The following is a 15,820-nucleotide window of genomic DNA, read 5'->3' on the forward strand; positions in this document are numbered from 1 at the left end:
GGGAACAATGGAATAATTCCAAAGCATTTTTAAACTTCAGCAGAATTCCGAGAACAATGGAAGTGTTCCGAAGCATTATTAAACATCAGCAGAATTTCCAGAATAATGGAAGAGTTCCGAATCATTTTTAAACTTTAGCGGTATTCCGAAATCAATGGAAGAGATACAAAGCATTTTTAAACATCAGCAGAATTCCGAGAACAATGGAAGAGTTCCGAAGCATTTTTAAACTTCAACGGAATTGCGAGAACAATGGAAAAGTTCCGAAGCATTACTAAATGTCAGCGGAATTCCGAGAACAAAGGAAGAGTTCCCAAGCAAATTTAAACTTCAGCAGAATTACGTGAACAATGGAAGTGTTCCGAAGCATTTTTAAACTTCAGCAGAATTCCGAGAACAATGGAAGAGTTCTGAAGCATTTTTAAACTTCAGCAGAATTCTGGGAACAATGGAAGTGTTCCGAAGCCTTATTAAACATCAGCGGAATTTGTAGAACAATAGAAGACTTCCGAAGCATTTTTAAACTTCAGTGAAAATTCCGAAAACAATGCAAGAGTTGCGAAGCATTTTTAAACGTCAGCAGTATTCCGAAAACAATGGAAGAGTTCCGAAGCATTTTTAAATGTCAGCAGAATTCCAAGAACAATGAAAGAGTTCCGAAGCATTTTTAAACTTCAGCGCAATTGCGAGAACAATGGAAGAGTTCCGAAGCAAATTTAAATTTTAGCAGAATTACATGAACAATGGAAGAGTTCCGAAGCATTTTTAAACTTCAGCAGAATTCCGAGAACAATGGTAGAGTTCCGAAGCATTTTTAAATTTCAGCGGAATTCCGAGAACAATGGATGAGTTCCGAAACATTTTTAAATGTCAGCAGAATTCCGGGAAAAATGGAAGAATTGCGAAGCATTTTTAAACAACAGCGGAATTCCTAGAACAATGCAAGAGATCCGAAGCATTATTAAACGTCAGCGGAATTCCGAGAACAATGGAAGAGTTACGAAGCATTTTTGAACTTCAGGAGAATTCCGAGAACAATGGAAGAGTTCCGAAGCATTTTTAAACATCAGCAGAATTTCCAGAACAATGGAAGAGTTCTGAAGCATTTTTAAATTTCAGCAGAATTCCGAGAACAATGGATGAGTTCCGAAACATTTTTAAACTACAGCAGAATTCCAATAACAATGGAAGTGTTCCGAAGCATTTTTAAACGTCAGCGGATTTCCTAGAACAATGGAAGAGTTCCATAGCATTATTAAACGTCAGCGGAATTCCGAGTACAATGGAAGAGTTCCGAAGCAAGTTTAAATGTCAGCGGAATTCCGATAACAATGGAAGAGTTCCGAAGCATTTTTAAACGTCAGCGGAATTCCGCGAACAATGGAAAAGTTCCGAAGGATTTTTAAACGTCAGCGGAATTACGAGAACAATGGAAGATTTCCTAAGCATTTTTAAACTTCAGCGGAATTCTGAGAACAATGCTATATTTCTGAAGCATTTTTAAAATTCAGAAGAATTCCAGGAACAATGGAAGAGTTCCAAAGCGTTTTTAAACTTCAGCAGAATTCCGAGAACAATTGAAGAGTTTCGAAGCATTTTTCAACATCAGCAGAATATCCAGAACAATGGAAGTGATCCAAAGCATTTTTAAACTTCAGCGGAATTCCGAAAACATTGGAAGATCTCTGAAGCATTTTAAAACGTCAGCAGAATTCCGAGAACAATGGAAGAGTTCCAAAGCATTTTTAAACTTCAGCAGAATTCCGAGAAAAATGGTAGAGTTCCGAAGCATTTTTAAACGTCAGTGGAATTCCTAGAACAATGGAAGAGTTCCGAAGCATTATTCAACATCAGCAGAATTCCGAGAACAATGGAAGAGTTCCAAAGCATTTTTAAAACTTCAGCAGAATTCCGAGAACAATGGAAGAATTACGAAGCATTTTTAAACATCAGCAGAATTCTGAGAATAATGGAATACTTCCGAAGCATTTTTAAAACTACAGCGGAATTCCAAGAACAATGGAAGTATTTCAAAGCATTTTTAAATGCCAGCGTAATTCCGAGAACAAAGAAAGAGTACTGAAGCATTATTAAACATCATCAAAATTCCTTGAAAAATGAAAGAGTTTGGAAGCATTTTTAAAATGCAGCGGAATTCCTAGAACAATGGAATAGTTCCTAAGCATTTTAAAATGTCAGCAAAATTCCGGGAAAAATGGAAGAGTTCCCAAGCATTATTAAACGTCAGCGGATATGAAAGAACAATGGATGAGTTCCAAAGCATTTTTAAACGTCAGCGGAATTCCGAGTACAATGGAAGAGTTCCGAAGCAATTTTAAACGTTAGCAGAATTACGTGACCAATGGAAGAGTTCCGAAGCATTTTTAAACTTCAGCAGAATTCCGAGAACAATGGTAGAGTTCCGAAGCATTTTTAAATTTCAGCGGAATTCCGAGAACAATGGATGAGTTCCGAAGCATTTTTAAATGTCAGCAGAATGCCGGGAAAAATGGAAGAGTTCCGAAGAATTTTTAAACGTCAGCGAATTTCGAGAACCATGGAAGAGTTCCGAATGATTTTTAGACATCAGCGGAATTCCGAGAACAATGGAAGAGTTCCGAATCATTTTTAAACTTCAGTGGAATTCTGAGAACAATGGAAGTGTTCCGTAGCATTTTTAAACTTCAGAAGAATTCCAGGAACAATGGAAGAGTTCCGAAGCATCTTTAAACATCAGCAGAATTTCCAGAACAATGGAAGAGTTCCGAAGCATTTTTAAATTTCAGCAGAATTCCGAGAACAATGGATGAGTTCCGAAGCATTTTTAAACTACAGCAGAATTCCAATAACAATGGAAGAGTTCCGAAGCAATTTTAAACGTCAGCAGAATTCCGAGATCAATGGAAGGGTTCCAAAGCATTTTTAAATGTCAGCAGAATTCCGAGAACAATGGAAGAGTTCCAAAGCATTTTTAAATGTCAGCGGAATTCCGAGAACAATGGAAAAGTTCCGAAGGATTTTTAAACGTCAGCGGAATTACGAGAACAATGGAAGATTTCCTAAGCATTTTTAAGCTTCAGCGGAATTCTGACAACAATGGTACATTTCTGAAGCATTTTTTAAATTCAGAAGAATTCCGGGAACAATGGAAGAGTTCCAAAGCGTTTTTAAACTAGAGCAGAATTCCGAGAACAATGGAAGAGTTCCGAAGCATTTTTCAACATCAGCAGAATTTCCAGAACAATGGAAGTGTTCCGAAGCATTTTTAAACTTCAGCGGAATTCCGAAAACATTGGAAGATCTCTGAAGCATTTTTAAAACGTCAGCAGAATTCCGACAACAATGGAAGAGTTCCGAAGCAATTTTAAACTTCAGCAGAATTGCGAGAACAATGGAAGATTTCCGATGAATTTTTAACTTTCAGCAGAATTCCGAGAACAATGGAAGAGTTCAAAAGCATTTTTAAACCAGCAGAATTCCAAGAAAAATGGTAGAGTTCCGAAGCATTTTTAAACGTCAGTGTAATTCCTAGAACAATGGAAGAGTTCCGAAGCATTATTCAACGTCAGCAGAATTCCGAGAACAATGGAAGAGTTCCAAAGCATCTTTAAAACTTCAGCAGAATTCTGAGAACAATGTAAGAGTTCCGAAGCATTTTTAAACTTCGGCGGATTTCCGAGAACAATGGAAGTGTTCCGAAGCATTTTTAAACGCCAGCGGAATTCCGAGAAAAATGAAAGAGTTCCGAAGCATTATTAAATGCCAGCGGAATTCTGAGAACAATTTAAGAGTTCTGAAGCATTTTTAAACATCAGCAGAATTGGAAGAACAATGGAATTGTTCCGAAGGATTTTTAAACGTCAGCAGAATTCCAAGAACAATGGAATAGTTCCGAAGCATTTTTAAACTTCAGTGGAATTCTGAGAACAATGGAAGAGTTCCGAAGCATTTTTAAACTTCAGAAGAATTCCGGGAACAATGGAAGAATTCCAAAGCATTTTTAAACTTCAGCAGAATTCCGAGAACAATGGAAGTGTTCCGAAGCATTTTTAAACATCAGCAGAATTTCCAGAATAATGGAAGAGTTCCGAAGCATTTTTAAACTTTAGCGGTATTCCGAAAACAATGGAAGAGTTACAAAGCATTTTTTAACATCAGCAGAATTCCGAGAACAATGGAATAGTTCCTAAGCATTTTTAAATGTCAGCAAAATTCCGGGAAAAATGGAAGAGTTCCCAAGCATTAATAAACGTCAGCGGATATGAACGAACAATGGATGAGTTCCGAAGCATTTTTAAACGTCAGCGGAATTCCGAGTACAATGGAAGGGATCCAAAGCATTTTTAAACGTCAGCGGAATTCCGAGAACAATGGAAGAGTTCCGAAGCATTTTTAAACGTCAGCAGAATTCCGAGAACAATGGAAAAGTTCCGAAGGATTTTTAAACGTCAGCGGAATTACGAGAACAATGGAAGATTTCCTAAGCATTTTTAAACTTCAGCGGAATTCTGAGAACAATGCTATATTTCTGAAGCATTTTTAAAATTCAGAAGAATTCCAGGAACAATGGAAGAGTTCCAAAGCGTTTTTAAACTACAGCAGAATTCCGAGAACAATGGAAAAGTTCCGTAGCATTTTTCAACATCAGCAGAATTTCCAGAACAATGGAAGAGTTCTGAAGCATTTTTAAACTTCAGCAGAATTGCGAGAACAATGGAAGATTTCCGATGAATTTTTAAATTTCAGCAGAATTCCGAGAACAAAGGAAGAGTTCCAAAGCCTTTTTAAACTTCAGCAGAATTCCGAGAAAAATGGTAGAGTTCCGAAGCATTTTTAAACGTCAGTGGAATTCCTAGAACAATGGAAGAGTTCCGAAGCATTATTCAACGTCAACAGAATTCCGAGAACAATGGAAGGGTTCCAAAGCATCTTTAAAACTTCAGCAGAATTCCGAGAACAATGGAAGAGTTGCGAAGCATTTTTAAACTTCGGCGGATTTCCGAGAACAATGGAAGTGTTCTGAAGTATTTTTAAACGCCAGCGGAATGCCGAGAACAATGGAACAGTTCCGAAGCATTTTTAAACGCCAGAGGAATTCCGAGAAAAATGAAAGAGTTCCGAAGCATTATTAAATGCCAGCGGAATTCTGAGAACAATTTAAGAGTTCTGAAGCATTTTTAAAGGTCAGCGGAATTCCGAGAACAATGGAATTGTTCCGAAGGATTTTTAAACGTCAGCAGAATTCCAAGAACAATGGAATAGTTCCGAAGCATTTTTAAACTTCAGAAGAATTCTGGGAACAATGGAAGAATTCCAAAGCATTTTTAAACTTCAGCAGAATTCCGAGAACAATGGAAGTGTTCCGAAGCATTTTTAAACATCAGCAGAATTTCCAGAATAATGGAAGAGTTCCGAAGCATTTTTAAACTTTAGCGGTATTCCGAAAACAATGGAAGAGTTACAAAGCATTTTTTAACATCAGCAGAATTCCGAGAACAATGGAAGAGTTCCGAAGCATTTTTAAACTTCAACGGAATTGCGAGAACAATGGGAAAGTTCCGAAGCATTACTAAATGTCAGCGGAATTCCGAGAACAAAGGAAGAGTTCCCAAGCAAATTTAAACTTCAGCAGAATTACATGAACAATGGAAGTGTTCCGAAGCATTTTTAAACTTCAGCAGAATTCCGAGAACAATGGAAGAGTTCTGAAGCATTTTTAAACTTCAGCAGAATTCTGGGAACAATGGAAGTGTTCCGAAGCCTTATTAAACATCAGCGGAATTTGTAGAACAATAGAAGACTTCCGAAGCATTTTTAAACTTCAGTGAAAATTCCGAAAACAATGCAAGAGTTGCGAAGCATTCTTAAACGTCAGCAGAATTCCGAAAACAATGGAAGAGTTCCGAAGCATTTTTAAATGTCAGCAGAATTCCAAGAACAATGAAAGAGTTCCGAAGCATTTTTAAACTTCAGCGCAATTGCGAGAACAATGGAAGTGTTCCGAAGCATTTTTAAACTTCAGCAGAATTCCAAGAACAATGGAAGAGTTCTGAAGCATTTTTAAACTTCAGCAGAATTCTGGGAACAATGGAAGTGTTCCGAAACATTATTAAACATCAGCGGAATTTGTAGAACAATAGACGACTTCTGAAGCATTTTTAAACTTCAGTGAAAATTCCGAAAACAATGCGAGTTGCGAAGCATTTTTAAACGTCAGCAGAATTCCAAAAACAATGGAAGAGTTCCGAAGCATTTTTAAATGTCATCAGAATTCCAAGAACAATGGAATAGTTCCGAAGCATTTTTAAACTTCAGCGCAATTGCGAGAACAATGGAAGAGTTCCGAAGCAAATTTAAACTTTAGCAGAATTACATGAACAATGGAAGAGTTCCGAAGCATTTTTAAATTTCAGCGGAATTCCGAGAACAATGGATGAGTTCCGAAGCATTTTTAAACGTCAGCAGAATTCCGGGAAAAATGGAAGAATTGCGAAGCATTTTTAAAAATCAGCGGAATTCCTAGAACAATGCAAGAGATCCGAAGCATTATTAAACGTCAGCAGAATTCCGAGAACAATGGAAGAGTTCCGAAGAATTTTTAAATGTCAGCGAATTTCGAGAACCATGGAAGAGTTCCGAATGATTTTTAAACATCAGCGGAATTCCGAGAACAATAGAAGAGTTCCGAAGCATTTTTAAACTTCAGTGGAATTCTGAGAACAATGGAAGAGTTCCGTAGCATTTTTAAACTTCAGAAGAAATCCAGGAACAATGGAGGAGTTCCAAAGCATTTTTGAACTTCAGCAGAATTCCGAGAACAATGGAAGAGTTCCGAAGCATTTTTAAATTTCAGCAGAATTCCGTGAACAATGGATGAGTTCCAAAGCATTTTTAAACTACAGCAGAATTCCAATAACAATGATAGTGTTCCGAAGCATTTTTAAACATCAACGAATTTCCTAGAACAATGGAAGAGTTCCATAGCATTATTAAACGTCAGCGGAATTCCGAGAACAATGGAAGAGTTCCGAAGCAAGTTTAAACGTCAGCGGAATTCCGAGAACAATGGAAAAGTTCCGAAGGATTTTTAAACGTCAGCGGAATTACGAGAACAATGGAAGATTTCCTAAGCATTTTTAAACTTCAGCGGAATTCTGAGAACAATGCTATATTTCTGAAGCTTTTTTAAAATTCAGAAGAATTCCAGGAACAATGGAAGAGTTGCAAAGCGTTTTTAAACTTCAGCAGAATTCCGAGAACAATGGAAGAGTTGCGAAGCATTTTTAAACATCAGCAAAATTTCCAGAACAATGGAAGATTTCCGATGAATTTTTAAATTTCAGCCGAATTCCGAGAACAATAGAAGAGTTCCAAAGCATTTTTAAACTTCAGCAGAATTCCGAGGAAAATGGTAGAGTTCCGAAACATTTTTAAACGTCAGTGGAATTCCTAGAACAATGGAAGAGTTCCGAAGCATTATTCAACGTCAGCAGAATTCCGAGAACAATGGAAGAGTTCCAAAGCATTTTTAAAACTTCAACAGAATTCCGAGAACAATGGAAGAATTACGAAGCATTTTTAAACATCAGCAGAATTCTGAGAATAATGGAATACTTCCGAAGCATTTTTAAAACTACAGCATAATTCCAAGAACAATGGAAGTATTTCAAAGCATTTTTAAATGCCAGCGGAATTCCGAGAACAAGGAAAGAGTACTGAAGCATTATTAAACAACATCAAAATTCCTTGAACAATGAAAGAGTTTGGAAGCATTTTTAAAATGCAGCGGAATTCCTAGAACAATTGAATAGTTCCAAAGCATTTTTAAATGTCAGCAGAATTCTGAGAACAATGGAAGAGTTCCAAAGCATTTTTAAATGTCAGCGGAATTCCGAGAACAATGGAAAAGTTCCGAAGGATTTTTAAACGTCAGCGGAATTACGAGAACAATGGAAGATTTCCTAAGCATTTTTAAGCTTCAGCGGAATTCTGAGAACAATGGTACATTTCTGAAGCATTTTTTAAATTCAGAAGAATTCCGGGAACAATGGAAGAGTTCCAAAGCGTTTTTAAACTAGAGCAGAATTCCGAGAACAATGGAAGAGTTCCGAAGCATTTTTCAACATCAGCAGAATTTCCAGAACAATGGAAGTGTTCCGAAGCATTTTTAAACTTCAGCGGAATTCCGAAAACATTGGAAGATCTCTGAAGCATTTTTAAAACGTCAGCAGAATTCCGACAACAATGGAAGAGTTCCGAAGCAATTTTAAACTTCAGCAGAATTGCGAGAACAATGGAAGATTTCCGATGAATTTTTAAATTTCAGCAGAATTCCGAGAACAATGGAAGAGTTCAAAAGCATTTTTAAACCAGCAGAATTCCAAGAAAAATGGTAGAGTTCCGAAGCATTTTTAAACGTCAGTGTAATTCCTAGAACAATGGAAGAGTTCCGAAGCATTATTCAACGTCAGCAGAATTCCGAGAACAATGGAAGAGTTCCAAAGCATCTTTAAAACTTCAGCAGAATTCTGAGAACAATGTAAGAGTTCCGAAGCATTTTTAAACTTCGGCGGATTTCCGAGAACAATGGAAGTGTTCCGAAGCATTTTTAAACGCCAGCGGAATTCCGAGAAAAATGAAAGAGTTCCGAAGCATTATTAAATGCCAGCGGAATTCTGAGAACAATTTAAGAGTTCTGAAGCATTTTTAAACATCAGCAGAATTGGAAGAACAATGGAATTGTTCCGAAGGATTTTTAAACTTCAGCAGAATTCCAAGAACAATGGAATAGTTCCGAAACATTTTTAAACTTCAGTGGAATTCTGAGAACAATGGAAGAGTTCCGAAGCATTTTTAAACTTCAGAAGAATTCCGGGAACAATGGAAGAATTCCAAAGCATTTTTAAACTTCAGCAGAATTCCGAGAACAATTGAAGTGTTCCGAAGCATTTTTAAACATCAGCAGAATTTCCAGAATAATGGAAGAGTTCCGAAGCATTTTTAAACTTTAGCGGTATTCCGAAAACAATGGAAGAGTTACAAAGCATTTTTTAACATCAGCAGAATTCCGAGAACAATGGAATAGTTCCTAAGCATTTTTAAATGTCAGCAAAATTCCGGGAAAAATGGAAGAGTTCCCAAGCATTAATAAACGTCAGCGGATATGAACGAACAATGGATGAGTTCCGAAGCATTTTTAAACGTCAGCGGAATTCCGAGTACAATGGAAGGGATCCAAAGCATTTTTAAACGTCAGCGGAATTCCGAGAACAATGGAAGAGTTCCGAAGCATTTTTAAACGTCAGCAGAATTCCGAGAACAATGGAAAAGTTCCGAAGGATTTTTAAACGTCAGCGGAATTACGAGAACAATGGAAGATTTCCTAAGCATTTTTAAACTTCAGCGGAATTCTGAGAACAATGCTATATTTCTGAAGCATTTTTAAAATTCAGAAGAATTCCAGGAACAATGGAAGAGTTCCAAAGCGTTTTTAAACTACAGCAGAATTCCGAGAACAATGGAAAAGTTCCGTAGCATTTTTCAACATCAGCAGAATTTCCAGAACAATGGAAGAGTTCTGAAGCATTTTTAAACTTCAGCAGAATTGCGAGAACAATGGAAGATTTCCGATGAATTTTTAAATTTCAGCAGAATTCCGAGAACAAAGGAAGAGTTCCAAAGCCTTTTTAAACTGCAGCAGAATTCCGAGAAAAATGGTAGAGTTCCGAAGCATTTTTAAACGTCAGTGGAATTCCTAGAACAATGGAAGAGTTCCGAAGCATTATTCAACGTCAACAGAATTCCGAGAACAATGGAAGGGTTCCAAAGCATCTTTAAAACTTCAGCAGAATTCCGAGAACAATGGAAGAGTTGCGAAGCATTTTTAAACTTCGGCGGATTTCCGAGAACAATGGAAGTGTTCTGAAGTATTTTTAAACGCCAGCGGAATGCCGAGAACAATGGAACAGTTCCGAAGCATTTTTAAACGCCAGAGGAATTCCGAGAAAAATGAAAGAGTTCCGAAGCATTATTAAATGCCAGCAGAATTCTGAGAACAATTTAAGAGTTCTGAAGCATTTTTAAAGGTCAGCGGAATTCCGAGAACAATGGAATTGTTCCGAAGGATTTTTAAACGTCAGCAGAATTCCAAGAACAATGGAATAGTTCCGAAGCATTTTTAAACTTCAGAAGAATTCTGGGAACACTGGAAGAATTCCAAAGCATTTTTAAACTTCAGCAGAATTCCGAGAACAATGGAAGTGTTCCGAAGCATTTTTAAACATCAGCAGAATTTCCAGAATAATGGAAGAGTTCCGAAGCATTTTTAAACTTTAGCGGTATTCCGAAAACAATGGAAGAGTTACAAAGCATTTTTTAACATCAGCAGAATTCCGAGAACAATGGAAGAGTTCCGAAGCATTTTTAAACTTCAACGGAATTGCGAGAACAATGGGAAAGTTCCGAAGCATTACTAAATGTCAGCGGAATTCCGAGAACAAAGGAAGAGTTCCCAAGCAAATTTAAACTTCAGCAGAATTACATGAACAATGGAAGTGTTCCGAAGCATTTTTAAACTTCAGCAGAATTCCGAGAACAATGGAAGAGTTCTGAAGCATTTTTAAACTTCAGCAGAATTCTGGGAACAATGGAAGTGTTCCGAAGCCTTATTAAACATCAGCGGAATTTGTAGAACAATAGAAGACTTCCGAAGCATTTTTAAACTTCAGTGAAAATTCCGAAAACAATGCAAGAGTTGCGAAGCATTCTTAAACGTCAGCAGAATTCCGAAAACAATGGAAGAGTTCCGAAGCATTTTTAAATGTCAGCAGAATTCCAAGAACAATGAAAGAGTTCCGAAGCATTTTTAAACTTCAGCGCAATTGCGAGAAAAATGGAAGTGTTCCGAAGCATTTTTAAACTTCAGCAGAATTCCAAGAACAATGGAAGAGTTCTGAAGCATTTTTAAACTTCAGCAGAATTCTGGGAACAATGGAAGTGTTCCGAAACATTATTAAACATCAGCGGAATTTGTAGAACAATAGACGACTTCTGAAGCATTTTTAAACTTCAGTGAAAATTCCGAAAACAATGCGAGTTGCGAAGCATTTTTAAACGTCAGCAGAATTCCGAAAACAATGGAAGAGTTCCGAAGCATTTTTAAATGTCATCAGAATTCCAAGAACAATGGAAGAGTTCCGAAGCATTTTTAAACTTCAGCGCAATTGCGAGAACAATGGAAGAGTTCCGAAGCAAATTTAAACTTTAGCAGAATTACATGAACAATGGAAGAGTTCCGAAGCATTTTTAAATTTCAGCGGAATTCCGAGAACAATGGATGAGTTCCGAAGCATTTTTAAACGTCAGCAGAATTCCGGGAAAAATGGAAGAATTGCGAAGCATTTTTAAAAATCAGCGGAATTCCTAGAACAATGCAAGAGATCCGAAGCATTATTAAACGTCAGCAGAATTCCGAGAACAATGGAAGAGTTCCGAAGAATTTTTAAATGTCAGCGAATTTCGAGAACCATGGAAGAGTTCCGAATGATTTTTAAACATCAGCGGAATTCCGAGAACAATAGAAGAGTTCCGAAGCATTTTTAAACTTCAGTGGAATTCTGAGAACAATGGAAGAGTTCCATAGCATTTTTAAACTTCAGAAGAAATCCAGGAACAATGGAGGAGTTCCAAAGCATTTTTGAACTTCAGCAGAATTCCGAGAACAATGGAAGAGTTCCGAAGCATTTTTAAATTTCAGCAGAATTCCGTGAACAATGGATGAGTTCCAAAGCATTTTTAAACTACAGCAGAATTCCAATAACAATGATAGTGTTCCGAAGCATTTTTAAACATCAGCGAATTTCCTAGAACAATGGAAGAGTTCCATAGCATTATTAAACGTCAGCGGAATTCCGAGAACAATGGAAGAGTTCCGAAGCAAGTTTAAACGTCAGCGGAATTCCGAGAACAATGGAAAAGTTCCGAAGGATTTTTAAACGTCAGCGGAATTACGAGAACAATGGAAGATTTCCTAAGCATTTTTAAACTTCAGCGGAATTCTGAGAACAATGCTATATTTCTGAAGCTTTTTTAAAATTCAGAAGAATTCCAGGAACAATGGAAGAGTTGCAAAGCGTTTTTAAACTTCAGCAGAATTCCGAGAACAATGGAAGAGTTGCGAAGCATTTTTAAACATCAGCAAAATTTCCAGAACAATGGAAGATTTCCGATGAATTTTTAAATTTCAGCCGAATTCTGAGAACAATAGAAGAGTTCCAAAGCATTTTTAAACTTCAGCAGAATTCCGAGGAAAATGGTAGAGTTCCGAAACATTTTTAAACGTCAGTGGAATTCCTAGAACAATGGAAGAGTTCCGAAGCATTATTCAACGTCAGCAGAATTCCGAGAACAATGGAAGAGTTCCAAAGCATTTTTAAAACTTCAACAGAATTCCGAGAACAATGGAAGAATTACGAAGCATTTTTAAACATCAGCAGAATTCTGAGAATAATGGAATACTTCCGAAGCATTTTTAAAACTACAGCATAATTCCAAGAACAATGGAAGTATTTCAAAGCATTTTTAAATGCCAGCGGAATTCCGAGAACAAGGAAAGAGTACTGAAGCATTATTAAACATCATCAAAATTCCTTGAACAATGAAAGAGTTTGGAAGCATTTTTAAAATGCAGCGGAATTCCTAGAACAATGGAATAGTTCCTAAGCATTTTTAAATGTCAGCAAAATTCCGGGAAAAATGGAAGAGTTCCCAAGCATTATTAAACGTCAGCGGATATGAAAGAACAATGGATGAGTTCCGAAGCATTTTTAAACGTCAGCGGAATTCCGAGTACAATGGAAGAGATCCAAAGCATTTTTAAACGTCAGCGGAATTCCGAGAACAATGGAAGAGTTCCGAAGCATTTTTAAACTTCAGCGGAATTCCGAGAACAATGGAAAAGTTCCGAAGGATTTTTAAACGTCAGCGGAATTACGAGAACAATGGAAGATTTCCTAAGCATTTTTAAACTTCAGCGGAATTCTGAGAACTATGCTATATTTCTGAAGCATTTTTAAAATTCAGAAGAATTCCAGGAACAATGGAAGAGTTCCAAATCGTTTTTAAACTACAGCAGAATTCCGAGAACAATGGAAAAGTTCCGTAGCATTTTTCAACATCAGCAGAATTTCCAGAACAATGGAAGAGTTCCGAAGCATTTTTAAACGTCAGTGGAATTCCTAGAACAATGGAAGAGTTCCGAAGCATTATTCAACGTCAACAGAATTCCGAGAACAATGGAAGGGATCCAAAGCATCTTTAAAACTTCAGCAGAATTCCGAGAACAATGGAAGAGTTGCGAAGCATTTTTAAACTTCGGCGGATTTCCGAGAACAATGGAAGTGTTCTGAAGTATTTTTAAACGCCAGCGGAATGCCGAGAACAATGAAAGAGTTCCGAAGCATTATTAAATGCCAGTGGAATTCTGAGAACAATTTAAGAGTTCTGAAGCATTTTTAAAGGTCAGCGGAATTCCGAGAACAATGGAATTGTTCTGAAGGATTTTTAAACGTCAGCAGAATTCCAAGAACAATGGAATAGTTCCGAAGCATTTTTAAACTTCAGAAGAATTCTGGGAACAATGGAAGAATTCCAAAGCATTTTTAAACTTCAGCAGAATTCCGAGAACAATGGAAGTGTTCCGAAGCATTTTTAAACATCAGCAGTATTTCCAGAATAATGGAAGAGTTCCGAAGCATTTTTAAACTTTAGCGGTATTCTGAAAACAATGGAAGAGTTACAAAGCATTTTTTAACATCAGCAGAATTCCGAGAACAATGGAAGAGTTCCGAAGCATTTTTAAACTTCAATGGAATTGCGAGAACAATGGAAAAGTTCCGAAGCATTACTAAATGTCAGCGGAATTCCGAGAACAAAGGAAGAGTTCCCAAGCAAATTTAAACTTCAGCAGAATTACGTGAACAATGGAAGTGTTCCGAAGCATTTTTAAACTTCAGCAGAATTCCGAGAACAATGGAAGAGTTCTGAAGCATTTTTAAACTTCAGCAGAATTCTGGGAACAATGGAAGTGTTCCGAAGCCTTATTAAACATCAGCGGAATTTGTAGAACAATAGAAGACTTCCGAAGCATTTTTAAACTTCAGTGAAAATTCCGAAAACAATGCAAGAGTTGCGAAGCATTTTTAAACGTCAGCAGAATTCCGAAAACAATGGAAGAGTTCCGAAGCATTTTTAAATGTCAGCAGAATTCCAAGAACAATGAAAGAGTTCCGAAGCATTTTTAAACTTCAGCGCAATTGCGAGAACAATGGAAGTGTTCCGAAGCATTTTTAAACTTCAGCAGAATTCCAAGAACAATGGAAGAGTTCTGAAGCATTTTTAAACTTCAGCAGAATTCTGGGAACAATGGAAGTGTTTCGAAACATTATTAAACATCAGCGGAATTTGTAGAACAATAGACGACTTCTGAAGCATTTTTAAACTTCAGTGAAAATTCCGAAAACAATGCGAGTTGCGAAGCATTTTTAAACGTCAGCAGAATTCCGAAAACAATGGAAGAGTTTCAAAGCATTTTTAAATGTCAGCGGAATTCCGAGAACAATGGAAAAGTTCCGAAGGATTTTTAAACGTCAGCGGAATTACGAGAACAATGGAAGATTTCCTAAGCATTTTTAAGCTTCAGCGGAATTCTGAGAACAATGGTATATTTCTGAAGCATTTTTTAAATTCAGAAGAATTCCGGGAACAATGGAAGAGTTCCAAAGCGTTTTTAAACTAGAACAGAATTCCGAGAACAATGGAAGAGTTCCGAAGCATTTTTCAACATCAGCAGAATTTCCAGAACAATGGAAGTGTTCCGAAGCATTTTTAAACTTCAGCGGAATTCCGAAAACATTGGAAGATCTCTGAAGCATTTTAAAACGTCAGCAGAATTCCGACAACAATGGAAGAGTTCCGAAGCAATTTTAAACTTCAGCAGAATTGCGAGAACAATGGAAGATTTCCGATGAATTTTTAAATTTCAGCAGAATTCCGAGAATAATGGAAGAGTTCAAAAGCATTTTTAAACCAGCAGAATTCCAAGAAAAATGGTAGAGTTCCGAACCATTTTTAAACGCCAGCGGAATTCCGAGAAAAATGAAAGAGTTCCGAAGCATTATTAAATGCCAGCGGAATTCTGAGAACAATTTAAGAGTTCTGAAGCATTTTTAAACATCAGCAGAATTGGAAGAACAATGGAATTGTTCCAAAGGATTTTTAAACGTCAGCAGAATTCCAAGAACAATGGAATAGTTCCGAAGCATTTTTAAACTTCAGTGGAATTGTGAGAACAATGGAAGAGTTCCGAAGCATTTTTAAACTTCAGAAGAATTCCGGGAACAATGGAAGAATTCCAAAGCATTTTTAAACTTCAGCAGAATTCTGAGAACAATGGAAGTGTTCCGAAGCATTTTTAAACATCAGCAGAATTTCCAGAATAATGGAAGAGTTCCGAAGCATTTTTAAACTTTAGCGGTATTCCGAAAACAATGGAAGAGTTACAAAGCATTTTTTAACATCAGCAGAATTCCGAGAACAATGGAAGAGTTCCGAAGCATTTTTAAACTTCAACGGAATTGCGAGAACAATGGAAAAGTTCCGAAGCATTACTAAATGTCAGCGGAATTCCGAGAACAAAGGAAGAGTTCCCAAGCAAATTTAAACTTCAGCAGAATTACATGAACAATGGAAGTGTTCCGAAGCATTTTTAAACTTCAGCAGAATTCCGAGAACAATGGAAGAGTTCTGAAGCATTTTTAAACTT

The sequence above is a fragment of the Phyllobates terribilis genome, unplaced genomic scaffold (genome assembly GCF_046119375.1).
Source record: "Phyllobates terribilis strain yellow unplaced genomic scaffold, ASM4611937v1 Scaffold_2__4_contigs__length_985480577, whole genome shotgun sequence".
Classification (NCBI taxonomy): Eukaryota; Metazoa; Chordata; class Amphibia; order Anura; family Dendrobatidae; genus Phyllobates; species Phyllobates terribilis.